The following is a 12712-nucleotide window of genomic DNA, read 5'->3' as shown; positions in this document are numbered from 1 at the left end:
AGATCATTGTTAGTATCTAAATTTTTTAAAAAACCTTTTATAAGTGGGTTGTGCTGTAGGTAGAATTCAAAGGTTCTCTAAAAGGTCAGTATCCCATATTATCCAGTATTTGATATAGATCAGAATTTGTAAATGCCTTCAGTTTCAATCACAGAAATTATCCTGTTGATAATACTTCATGACAAACATTAGTAATTTATTTCTAATAGGTTAAATCTTCAGTAGGACAATGCTTGTCTATTGTAGCATATACTATTGGGACTAAAGAAGGATTTTTATCTGTTAAGAAAAAACACATCCTTTTCTGTGCAGAAGACAGCTTTCATTTCATCTTCCAAACCTAGTTTTATATTATTAGTTTTGTTCTATTTCTGGACCTTTCCCTGTCTGTTACCCACAGCGTGTTCAAGACAACATAATTTCTTTGCTCTTGAGGGATAACAGCTTTGACAAGTAAGCACATTTCCATCTGTCTCGATTTGTAACAACATGCTGCTTGCCAAAGCTGTGCCCCTGGATCCTAAGGGGATGGGGGAGCAATTTGGGGAGCAGCCTCTTTCTTTGTCCCGTGTCTCTCTTCCCAATTCTTTGATGGGATTGTAGGTTGCAGGTTGCTCATTTCTATTAAAATTTGGATTGCAAGACTCCTGTGTGAGAAACACTTATGGTTGCTTTCCTACATCTTCCTCTGGTAGCCCCAGCCTTTGTTGCTTGTGCTATAGGAACATCCTTTAGCCTCAAGCACTTAATCCAAACAGGACTGAAGGGCAGAGATGACATCCAGACTGCAAAGGCTGAGGTTCATGAGTCCTGATTCTTAGTGCTTCAAGGGTGTGGCTGGAGAGAACGGCAGCTCCCTTCTGGCCTGCTCTGTACCTTGGTCCTGCCACAGCATCCAAGTGGGAAGCAGATGGGATGTGCATGCAGGAAGCTTGAAGCTGTATCGGTCTCTGATACTGCCATTTACACATTGCTTAAGCTTTTTTTCTTTTTAGAGTTCAAAGTCTGTACAAATCTAATCCAACTCCAGAGTTGAGCACTTAAGGATATATTCTGTCACACTTCCATCAGATGTACTGTAATCAGTAATTACATCACAATTCGGTTTTCATACCAAAAGCAATGTTTGGGTGTTGACAACAGAGTTTGTTGTTGCTTCAAATTTATTTCAAATACTGCAATTTAAAATTTTAAATACTGCAGTTACTTTTATCAACGGGTTTGATGAAAGTTGTTAGTTCAGTGAAACTAGTTAGAGTACTTGTTTTGCATCTGTCTACTCATGTATGCACCTAGATAATGCACATTTTCAGAGCCTAAATTAATAACAGAAAATTGGTATTTGATATGACAAACTTCAGCGTATAATGAGACTTAAAGGGAGTTGGAGGTGAGGGTAGGCATCTTAACATCCACAGTCCCTTTTCTAGTAAATCCAACAGTTTTTCCTTCATTCCCCATGGTAGCCTGTATTTTGTACAATTTTTGTACCTTGTTTAAAACAACACTTAAAAAGCCAAAATTCCATAATAGGAATGAAGCATCTTTAAAGACTGTTGGTTTTAAGACAGCCAGTGCTGGTAGTAAGGCATGCTCTGATCTAAGTAGGGCTTATGCAAGTGGTGGGCACAGATGGCCCCACAGAAGCTTTGTGATGCCGACACTGCTGTGCTTAGTGAAATTCTTTGATTTACAAGAGTGGTTAATGGCAGTTACATTGAAGAAGGTGAAGAAGACAATGGGCTTCTCATCTTGACCACAGAAAGACAGAATGACACAGATTCTGTTTCTTTACTTTTGAGTTACAGGATGCTTTCTGTGGAGAATTTTACACTGGGATTGAAGGACAATGAACAGAGGAAAGCATCTGTCAAAAATACTTCAAAACAGCATGCTATTTCAAATGGCAAAAGAGTTGTTTAGAAAAAAAAAAGATGCTACTCACCTTATCATGAAAAATGGCTCTAATCACATCAGAAATGAGTACAGAGTTTTGTGTTCTCTGTGTGTTGGATGGATTGCTGTTATACAACTCACCACTGAAAAGCTCCTGCCACCCTAAAAAGCCTTCTCTCCGTTCACTTTATCCATTAAGAAAGATACTTTATATTTTGTTGATCTCGAATCCATTTGGCTCTTAGAGAACTAAAAGAGAGTGATAAAATTCACTGCTTGATTTGGCTGAACCTTATCTGTGGTAACATTTTATATAATTGCCCAGCAGCTGGTAGGACTTGGAGGGAGCAGAAGTTTTAGTTAGCTGGAAAAGGCACAAACTGAAGTCTTAGCAACACATAAAGAATTTTCAGAAATTTGTCTTATTAAAGAATTACCTGATATGCAAATACAAAGTTACACATCTTAAAAAGAATAACTAAAAACTCCATTCTTCCAATGGTTTATTATGCTTTTTTTAACTGTCTGTTCAGCAAGAGCTATTGGGACCTACTTCTCCCTTAAAAATAAATTAATAATGTAACATTTTGAAAGTAGGATTTATGAAGAAATTTTTGAGCTCTTTGGACTTTATTCTTGTTGAATTATTAGTGCACATTCTATTTCTTCCTCTTGGATATGTATTTATGAGATGCTGGCTATTCACTGAGTCATTGGCCAGCTTTTAATTGGCTTCTTCGTAAAAATTTTGAGAAATTAGTAAAGGAAACGTGCCTTTCCCTGCATGTTATAATTTATTTTAATTTTTACTTTTTATGTCTAAACTAACAGCAGAGGGAAGGTTGAATTTCTCAGCAGACTGATTTACTCCAAGTGCACCCACAAAGGATTGATGTACCTTTGATGCAGGGTGAAAGCTGAATCACTTTAAAAACCAGCTCACATGCTAGTGCAAAAGATGTCTCTTTATGCTGTCCTGCTTAACTGTTGATTTTCAGACCTCTTGGAAAGGGTTTCAAGGTAAATGCTTCCTTCTGGAGGGTACAGATGCAGCAGTAGAGGTTTTGCAGGGCTTGTTTGATGAACAGAACTGGCTGGGCCACCTCCTACTGCTCCATATCCTGGTGCGGGACCGGGTATTTGAGAGCCTTACACTGAGGAATGGTGGTGCAGAGAGGTCTTCCCCACTGAACCACATCAGGAAGTTTGTGGCAAAGACTGGCACAAATGAAACTCTAGGTGTTAGAAGTGATAAAGTTTGCAGCTGTAAATGGTCTGCTCTTGTTCATGGAGGTTGTGTATCTGATGCAAAACCACTGGCTTTGGTAGGAACATTTTCAGCAGTTTCTGTGCACAGCTCTGCTCTGGGAACAGTGCTGAGTCCTTCCAGCTTTTCCAGTGGTTTCTGTCTACCAATTACAGCACTTGAAGATCACAATTTAATTTCATTTGGATGCAACCATTACATAAGTATAATACAAAGTATTTTTTGTTCATTGAAATTGAGAGTCAGTGCAAAAATTCAGTGTATAAATGACTAAGAACTGAATGGTTTTGCCACTTGTAGCAGTGTGCTATGAGTAAATGTCAGGTGTTTCAGCTAGCTCATTTAGGTGATGTATGATCCTGCACAACTGATATGTGTGTCTGGGGAGTTCAGTGTTTAATCTGCTCTCTAACAGTTTCAAAGCTAGTACTTGAGACTATAAAACAAGTATCTTCATTTAATAAAATGACCTTTAGTTACTGAATATTTTTCAAGTTGTTATAAGTGCTGAAAAACATAGAGACAAGTGTGTATTACAAATGTATAACCCTTAATAAGAGTTTGTGGAAAAAACACCATATGCAACACCATTTCCAGCACGGATGAGCCTTCTGTTTTATGCCAGTTACATTCCTTGAGGGCTGAAGTGAAATTTCAATCCTGCGTTAAGTGAGCTAACATATTTACCATTTTCCCCCAGAGGTTCCTATTTCTGGTTGTGACTGGAGAAACAACTACTACAGAATCTAAAGCAGTGGTATGTGTTTATCATGAGAGATTAATGGCAAAACCAATAAAACATGTAGAGGACTGTAAGTTGGCAATACACAGCTGGGGTTGTAACAAAGGCAGCATTTCACTTACCTTTACTGTAGTGGAATATTGTACGGAATCTGTAGCATAGAAAGTCTGACAGAGCAATGGAAACTGGCCATGCTCTTCCTTTGTACAAGGGACCCACGTAAAGGATAGCGTGGTGATGACAGGAAGTAAGTAGCCCAAGGGGATGACAGACCAGTGTTCCATCAGGCTTTGACAACCAGACTGAGGTTTAAACTGGATGTGGCAAGCTAGGGATGGCACAGGGCAGGACAGTGGTACATTGCAGCAAGATGCTCAGAGAGCATCTGTACCAAAAGCTTCTTCACACCCTCTGCAGCCTCTTATATCTGTTTATCCCCACCCTCGACCATGCCCTCCAAAGGCAATCCCTGTGCCTGCCACCTCTCCACCTGCTGAGTAGATGTGGTTTTTATGCAGCAGATGTTGCTGCATGCTTGGTACTTCGTACAGGGACTGAGAATCCTTAAAAAAAATAAAATGTTTGGGGTTTGTTGCCAGTGTTCATTAAAAAGTTTTCATTTTTTATTTAAAGATGTGGCATTGTAAGGCCATGCTCTTTAAAATATTGGTGTTACAGGTACTATGCACTGCCCAGAGGCTGAAAAACACAACATCTAAGCAGCCTGTTCACACCAAACTATCTGAGTAATTTCCAGAAAGGCTCACTAGCAGTCCAGGACAGATGGTACAAAGGTTCCTTCCTAATCCTCTCTGTGGTATGTTAAAAATAATTCAGAAAAGCCACACAGATCCCTCGGAGTGATGACAGAAGCCTCTGCTCATTTGCAAAGAGTGCAGAGGCCAGTGCAGTGGGTCCTGAGCTTCCCAAAGCTTCTGACATTGCAGTAAAATGGCATCAATTTTAAAAATCTTAACCATGTTTGCAAACTGTAAGCAGGTTCTCTTATCTGCAAAGGGGAAGAGCTAAGGACTGTCTTTTTTCCAAGCCAGTTCCATTTTCTCAGCTGAAAAGCAAACAGTTCTGGTAAAGAAATGCCACCCTGGGACTGGAAAAACCGCAGTCAGAACAAACACAGTTGGGAACAGATTTTGTTTGATGCAATTTTCGGTTTCTTCCATTTTGTTTCTCCCCAAGGGAAAGGAAAAGGCTGGTTGTGGGCACACCAATGCAGTCAGGAGATGCTTTGCTGGTGTGTTACATGTCGCAGAAATGAACCCTTTGCATTCCAAACCTCGGCCTGCTGAGGACAGTGGGCATGGAAACGTCAGGATTTCTCTCTGGCTTGCTGTGCCATGCCAGGAGTGCCCTTCCTCACCATGCAGAGGATGGAGATGGCTGCCCTGAGCCCCCTGAAGCTGGTCACACTGCCTGGGGAGGAGCCAGGAGTGGGCACCATGGGGAAGGGCCCTGGGGACAGGTACCCCCTTTCCATAGGAGGACATTCCCTGACTCCCACCAGCACATGTACTCCTTTGGACCCCAGAGGATGCTGCAAGAGTGCAACACCCTGTGATACCTGATTTAGAGAGAAGCCAAATGAAAGACAAAGTGTGATTTAGCTTAATCACAGCTATGCATTGTGCATCATATTCCCGAAACATCCGCGCTACAGCAATATCCTTTTAAGCATCGCAGCGATTGGAAAATAGCAATTTAATCCCACAGGTAGCATTGGTATTTCATGTTTATAGCTCTCTCCAGCTCCCTCTAGGCAGGGAACAAAATTTTGCTCTTACAAATGACTGTACCATTACGTAGTTATCAGCTTGTACCATTACATAGTTACTAATTACACAATTATCAGTTTGTTTTAATAGAAGGCTTATGTGGTAATAATGAGACCCAGAAGTGATTATACATCATACATAAGGTTCACGTGATGCAAAGAGCTCCACAGGTATCTCACTAAATATATTATGTTCAGGAGTAATAAATAACATTATGAATTTTCTAAGCTTTTTTGTTTGTTGATTTTTGTGGTGTATGGCCCAGGCATTTTAAAATTTCTAAAGACTTATTTACTTATAAGAACTTTTTTATAGTGGTCTAAAGAACCCTTAGCATCAGTTTTTATAATTATTCCTGAACTTGAAAAGAAATAGGTACAATTTTTAACTCATTGAGTAGTTCTTATGATAATAAAGAGACTAATTAAGTAGAGTGAAATACAGAACAAATCACAGAATTATTTACAATTGGAAAAGATCTCCAAGATCATTGAGTCCAACTATTAACCTAACACCACTAAGCCATACCCCTAAGCACTACATCTGCATATTTTTTGAACACTTGCAGGAACAGTGATTTCACCACTTCCCTGGGCAGCCTCTTCCAGTACCTGACCACCCCTTCAGTGAAGAAATTCTTCCTAGTATCCAATCTAATCCATGAAGAACAGCAAAGCTGATCACCTGTACTCCATACCAGAAGATAATATCAACTTTGTAGAATTAAACAAAACCACCACCCCAACCTGATAGAAATGACCAAGAAAACAAGCTGGGTCAAGATGAAGTTACTTACCTCCAAATTCATGCCACAGCTTGACTGTCACTATTCAAATAAATTTAACCAAGCAGGTTTCATCCTGCAGAGTTTGGGATTTTCTCTCAGAAGACATCTGGGTTACTGATCACCCATGAGATACAAAGACTTGCTGCAGGAAGAGCAGAAGAGACAGCAGTTCCAGCCTATGTGTGACCTGCTCTGCCTGGTCCGCACGACAGAGGAAAAGCACCGCACTTCCCAGTGACAGGCAAGAACTGACCGAGCCAGCATTAGTTTCTTAATTTGCACTTAGCATTTGAAGACACTCTGGGATTTAAATGATCTCCCAGATTCCGCTTCCAGTTCTCTAAAAGTTGTCTCAGATGCTCCTTTACTCTCCCTTTGAGATTCATTTTTGCATGGACTTTTAGAGTTCATCCTATTTTTGAGATGGGTGGAATTATATTTTGGCCTATAAACTTGCTGAAGATTGGTTTCAAAATAACTATGCTCATTGCAGGATGTCAGTAACATCTAAATAGCTTTTACAGAATTGCCTCTAACTCCAAGTACCCCCTTGGCAGTCCAGGTTGATTTTCCTCGCTTGTTTTGTCTCACTTTTAGTGAGTTGCTGTTGTGATATGCAGTAAAATTCCTACAACAGTTCAACATTAGGGATCAAACTAGTAAATTCCTGTAACATGTCACCTGTCCCCTGTCATCTAATTTTTGGGTTTGTTTTGGTTTTTTTTCTCTGAAAGCCATTAGCCAGTCTTTAAATTTCTGTCTGTTAGCACACAAAGTCCATACGCCCTCAATGTGGCTGCTGTTAAAAAGAGGGTATGTAGATGTCAAAGAAACAACCATCACAGCGCCTCTTGTTTTGGGAGCCAGGTGCAGCTTTGCAGAGCCCGTGTGAACAGTGAAAAAGAAGAGAAAATAGAGAAGCTAATTCCATCTGATTTACTTGTCCTGGAGCATCTCTGCTTGGTGGGTGGTTATGTCTGGACTGCACACAGAATCCCAGAATCCCAGAATATGCTGAGTTGGAAGGGACCCTCAAGAATCACTGAGTCCAACTCCCAGCACTGCACAGGACCATCCTGAAGAGTCACACCATATGATACCAAGAGTATCATCCAATGCTTCTTGAATTCTGTCAGGCTTGGTGCTGGGACAACTTCCCTGGGGAGCCTGTTCCAGTGCCCAAACACCCTCTGGGTAAAGAACTTCTTCTAATATCCAACCTCAACCTCCCCTGACACAGTTCTGGCCATTCCCTTGGGTCCTCTCACTGGTCACCACAGAGAAGAGATCAGTGCTTGCTCCTCCTCTTTTCCTCACGAGAAAGTTGTAACTGCAATGAGGTCTCCCCTCAGTCTCCTCTTCTCTAGGCTGAGCAGACCAAGTGACCTGAGCCTCTCCTCATACAGCTTCCCCTCACGGCCCTTCACCATCTTCACTGCCCTCCTCTGGACACTTTCCAATAGCTTAATATCTTTCTTATATATGCATTGTTGTGGAAAAGCAAAGGGATTTAGTTATGTCCTGAATCATGACAACCAGAAGAGACTGCTCATGGCCAGGGATGGGGTCACATGGCCACCTTCTTTGCTCCTTCAGCACAGAACTTTAATAATCATAAACCAAAAGGGATATTTTTCCACATTGCTCTGAAACCTGTCTGATGACTATCTTAGGAATGCCTTGGCCATCCACTCCAAGGCCTAAATTCTATGACATTAAAATAACTTTAATCTGGGAGAGTCTTGCTTTCTGGTATGGATATGTAAGGGCTTTTTTAAGGGCAATCTGTTAAGTTTCAGATGTGTCATTTTTTGAAACTTCAGAGCTGCTTTCAAATACTGCAAATAATCTATTTACTGTAGCAATGTGATCTATCTGCAATAGAACCTGGTACAGATTTCGTGTACTGTCATCATACTCATACTGATCATGTGCCCACAAGGAACAGGTACATGTTTGTTCCTAACTACACTGCCATGCACAGCCATTTAGGAGAAGGTAAAGGCCCAGATTCCGTATCCCTGTTGTCCAGTGATGCATATTACAGATAAAATTTGGGTAGGCCTTATTGTGAAAAGGTGTTATGCTGTCCTCTGAGCATCTGACCGTGACCAGAGTGCATGAGCTGTTTGGCTGGAGCAGTGGCTCTGGACAGTGTTCCAGAGAACACTGGGTACCCCAAAGAGTCTGCAGCTGATGGTTGCACTTGTTTCCAGTGTGGCCCTAGTTCCTTTACTAGCTGCTTCCTAGTTCCTTCTCTGCTGAAAGAGACTGTCCTGGCACACAAAGACTTTTTACTCCCTATTCCTATCAACTTTGTTTTCTTTTGCAATACTGCTGAGAGGTCATTCAAATTGTATTCTCATGTCTCAGAGGTTTTGTCCCTGATATTTTTGTGGGTTTTTCTTTTTTCTTTTTTTTTTTTTTTTTTTTTTTTTTTGGCTTAAGACAAGGAAATAAAAACCAGAACAAGTCATTGCTACATAAACTCCGGTCTCCATAGCAACAATGATAAATGTTTTACAGTTCCAATCCTGTAGTCTCACCTGAGGCTTGGGTGAAACATCTCATAACTTACTTGCTCACTGCAGTTTTAAAAGCAGGCTACTGGAGTGAGAAGCATGGGCCAAATTAGACCCAAAAAACTTTCCTGAGCTCTGGGAGGTGAGACACAGGCTTGGGAAGAGCAGGTAGGAAATAGCACATTTACCTCTGTAGGACTTAACACTGTACAGTGCCAGTCTTCCTTAGACTGACCATCCCACCACCGTGGGATCAGGAAGGCAACACGGTACTAAATCCCCTGAAAATATGGGGCTGCGTTGCTGTATTTACACCAAAATCGAAGCAATTGTCCCAAGTTACTGTCATGAACCTACCACAGGCATGCAGAGTGCACTCTGCACACAGGCAATGCCGCCTCCTGTGGTAGACAAATGGAGTTTCCCAAGACAGACTGAGGAATTTTGAGCCTGAGGAAGACTGGACCCCACAGTCTGAGCCAATGTCTGGCACCAAGACCTCTGCTGTGGCTTTGGTGCTCTGAGTGATGGATCAGCACTTGGCAGAGGCCTCTTCAGGTGAAAGTACCTTAAAGTACCAAGAGATGCTTGGTAGACCTCCCTGTTTTTTTGTGAAGCCAGATCTTCCTAGATCTTTCTTTCCCTGCCTGCCAGTCTCCTGGGCAGGGGTTGCCAGTGAGCAGCAGGCAGAGGCTGCAGATGTGCAGCTGTGTGTGACGTGTTCCTGCCTGCAATGCAGCAACACGTGTCAGTCACACAGCATTACAGTCATTTGTAGTGAAGGTGTTGAGTCCCTCTCTCTCTCACTGTCTGGGAAAAGTCCCTCCATATGAAATCAGCAACTAACAGCATACCTGGTGCTCTGGTGGCCAGTGACAGGACCCAAGGGAATGGCTAGAACTGTGTCAGGGGAGGTTGAGGTTGGATATTAGAAAAAGGTTCTTCACCCAGAGGGTGGTTGGGCACTGGAACAGGCTCCCCAGGGAAGTGGTCCCAGCACCAAGCCTGACAGAGTTCAAGAAGTGTTTGGATGATACTCTTGGGCACGTGATGTGACTGGGGAATGGGTGCAGGGCCAGGAGTTGGACTCAGTGATTCTTGTGGGTCCCTTCCAACTCAGGATTTCTATGTTTCTATGACTAGAAGGAAAACAAAAGCAAGCTGAAATACAAATGTATCTGAACAAACCTTATTTTACCTCAATGCACATAAAAATGCACTTAATTTCTTTTCCAAGATGATCTTCCAATTAACAATTGGAATTACTTGGAATAGCTGAACTGGACAAGAATGTTGTAATTTAACTCAGAAGCAAAGCCAAAGCAGAAGAGTTGCATTTCATTGTTTGTAAAGAAAAACCCTAAATGGGTTTTCCCTTTATGTCCTGGGAGCAATGTATAATACCATCTTGACCTCAAGTTTTCCAGTGGAAAGATTTTGGCAAGATTTGGACAAAGACGCTAAAAAACTGCCATATTAAGATACTTAGGACAGGTCCATTTTCCCACCACCCAGTGGCATGTGCTCACATGCTAAAATTAAATAGAATGACATTCTCAAATCAGTTCTAACTGGGCATTTGATTTATGTGAGATGTTCTTCAGCTTTGAAAAGTTCTTTTAACTTATTGGATCATAATCAAAAGTGACTTCACCGATAACAGCATGACATTGTTAATATGTACTTGAGTAGCAGAGGGGACATCTTAAGAGGGAATCCCTCTGTGAGTAGGAAACAGGGACTTCGATCAGCGGAATTGACCCGCACCTCCTTACTGCCTCTCTACAGCACACAAAAAGGGAAAATTAAAACCCTTTTAGCATCCCTCTTCAGCCTCAACCAAGCCACATGCCTAGGACTGGATGCAGGCAGACAGCATGCCTGGGGTTCCCAGGAATGGAGCTTGTCACTAGACTCAGTCTCTGCCATAAATAATGAAGGTTTTTCCTACTCTTTCTATGACATTCTGCCCAGTTTGCATGCCATGAAAATTCAGAGCTGTCATGGAGCCTTGGCATGCTGGTGAATACCTTTTCTGAGCAAGGTTTTTAATGTATTTTCTTCCCCTTGCCAACAGATGGGACAGGCAGCTCCTCCTAGGCTTTGGATCACAGGCCTTTCAATGCCTTTGGTGTGCATCATGCTTCCGTGGTGTTTGGGAGCCACTGTATGAAACAATTTATTGTACTTGGCATCTTCCTATGAAATATTTATAGAGGTACTAAATTTCAGTGAATTGTACTGCTGGCTCATGCAATTCAGATGACAAAAATGCCCTTTCTAATCCATGGAAAATAAACCCATCAGCACTGTAGAAATAAGATTTGCAATTGGCAGCGTCATCGACTAACTGGAACCAAGGACAAGGGCAAGCGCCATTCCTCCAATAAACCCCACATACAGGGAAGAAGGTGGCAAATTTCATCTGCACCCACAGAGCCAGGCCTCTGCTGCTTGTGTTAGTGAAGGAGAGACATCACTATCATGGCCTGAGAACCAACCTCGGCTTCCAGTGAAAGCAGCACAGGTCATGGCTGAGGAGCAGCATTGCTCATTGCTTACCTTCACACAGCTCGTGTAGAAAAAACGCAAAGCTGCAGACAAATTCACAGTCTCAGGCTCCTCTGCTGGAAGATAGAAATTGCAACGATCCGTAATGTCTGTCTAGAGGCAAGAACAATATTTCATTTGCTTAAAGGGGACCTTCCCAATCCCAGAGCAAATGCATAAATGCTGGTGCAGAAAAAAAGTGCCACGAATGAGCTTTCATCAAAAGCAGGAGTGAGTTATGAAATTGTGTTCAATATAGCAGTGATTTTCTCTTTTCACTGCAGGACAGACTCCAAGGGATGCAAGACAAAAAAAGTTTGAAATTAAAGTCTTCCTTTTCTGTGGAGATTTTCTTTTAGTTCTTCCTCTGTGCTTTATTTTCCTTCCTTGAAAGTAAGTTGTCTCTCCAAAGCCTCTGGCCCCACCCTGGCAGCCCCACTTCACAGGAAAAGGAGGAGGTGGTGGGTCAGTCTCTTCCCTGATGCTCAGCTGTACCAGGCCACAGTTCTGGAGCAGATGGGACTTTGGGAGAAATACCAGCTGCAGCCCCAGCCATCCCCATGTCGTTCTGTGAGGTGGGGAGTGAACTGCCTCCCTTCCGATGTGACATCCTGTGGGACCTTGCAGGGATGCTGCGGTTGGTGATCTGCCAGTCAAAACTACCCCTGGGAGCCAAGGATGTTTGTGCTTCTTCCTCAGTACTCGGTCAGAAGCAGAACAAGCTCTTCGGAGATTTGCTGGGTTTAAAGATTTTTTAAAAATATTTGTATGCAAACTGAAAATAAATCTGGTACTTTTACAATGACTCAAACCCCAAGTTTAGCCAGCCACTGAAATAATTATCCAGAATAGAAAACAACCATCAACTGGAGGGCATGGGAGAGCCCAGCACTGTCTGTAGAGATCTCTCGGTGGGGGTTTTAGTCAAGGGGTTGGCAGATGAGCTTGAGTTTGGTGGGAAGCTCTGTGTACTAATGAGGCAGCACATGGTGTGGGATGGAGGTGGTCGCCTGTTGTTAATGTTAACCAGCCTGTTCTACTGTTGTAGGCCATGCACCGTGACCTGTGGGTGTCACTGAGGGGCTACAGGTCCTGAATACTCCCAGGAAGACACACTTGCTTAAGTCCTGCCTTGCTTAAGTGCTGCTAGGGCCCCTG

Source organism: Myiozetetes cayanensis, unplaced genomic scaffold, assembly GCF_022539395.1.
Source record: "Myiozetetes cayanensis isolate MyiCay16 unplaced genomic scaffold, myiCay2020 scf1, whole genome shotgun sequence".
NCBI classification, from domain to species: domain Eukaryota; kingdom Metazoa; phylum Chordata; class Aves; order Passeriformes; family Tyrannidae; genus Myiozetetes; species Myiozetetes cayanensis.
Note: the sequence above shows the minus strand (reverse complement) of the source record.